At 42.8% G+C, this 1,115-nt stretch overlaps 1 non-coding gene across 1 annotated transcript; it reads left to right on the top strand.

Moving 5' to 3' along the window:
* Nucleotides 1-609: 609 nt before the first annotated feature.
* Nucleotides 610-691, top strand: trnas-gcu (transfer RNA serine (anticodon GCU)). Its single transcript has one exon. It is a non-coding gene; the product is annotated as a tRNA-Ser (tRNA).
* Nucleotides 692-1,115: the final 424 nt, after the last annotated feature.

The following is a 1,115-nucleotide window of genomic DNA, read 5'->3' as shown; positions in this document are numbered from 1 at the left end:
ATTGTCAGGTAAGCCTTATTTTGGATTTTGAAATTGTCTGTTCTGTACACAAGTGCGTGTCAAAAACATCTGAGCGGAAGTTAGGTGTTCCGAATAATGACATTGAGCACTATGCACTCTCCTCCAGTCTGGAAAACAATTCCTCACAGGCAATTTAATAGACAATATACAGCAGGTGCAGGAGTAGGCCATCCTGCCCTTCGAGCCAGCACCACCATTCATTATGATCATGGCCTGAACATCCTCAATCTGTATCCTGTTCCTGCCTTATCCCCATAACCCTTGATTCCACTATCCTTAAGAGCTCTATTCAACTCTTTATTGAAAGAACACCTCCTGCTGTCTCGGGTTCTTCATTCCGTTGACTTCAAATCTTCACAGAATTCAACAGACCTTGTTACATATTCATTTCCTCATTTTTGTTTAGATCACTGTGTGCATTGTGTGACAGTGGGAGTGCACTTGCCCCACAACCCAGGGATCAGACCATAGTCTTGGAACCGTACTATGTTATTTATCATTTTACCAACACCAGGGAGAAATATCTGCTGCTCTGCATAATTTACCCAATTCAATTATTCATAAGGTCATAGCTATTCCAGCATCTGTGACGAGGTGGCCGAGAGGTTAAGGCGATGGACTGCTAATCCATTTTGATCTGCACGCGTGGGTTCGAATCCCACTCTCGTCGCTGTCATCAATGGCATTTTCGTGGTGCTGTTTTCAGATGATCACAGCTGTCGTGTTGGAACTGGAACGCTAATGGTCAGTTTATATGCATTTACGTGATGACAAAATTTCAAAGAATGGTTTGAGCCTCTTGACTAAGCTGTGTTGAAATGTAGGTTGCATTGGGATAATGAAAGGAAACGCGGTTTCCTTTTGCTAATCAAGTTGCTGTGAACGTTTTTTCGTATGAAAGACATCCAGGAAAATCAAATAACGAGAGCTGCGAAGTGCATGTTTATGCAAAGGAATTCTTAATGAACTTTTTGTCAGATGAAATATGAAGGATGTTGAGTAGACGTAATTTATCCTGGTGAGAAGAGCAGAGCGAGACAGCACAAAATGATGGCGATACTTCAAAGGGGCAGGGCGTGGGTGTAGGGGCACTG

The sequence above is a fragment of the Chiloscyllium punctatum genome, chromosome 24 (assembly GCF_047496795.1).
Source record: "Chiloscyllium punctatum isolate Juve2018m chromosome 24, sChiPun1.3, whole genome shotgun sequence".
Classification (NCBI taxonomy): domain Eukaryota; kingdom Metazoa; phylum Chordata; class Chondrichthyes; order Orectolobiformes; family Hemiscylliidae; genus Chiloscyllium; species Chiloscyllium punctatum.
This window is presented reverse-complemented; position numbering and strand designations above follow the sequence as displayed.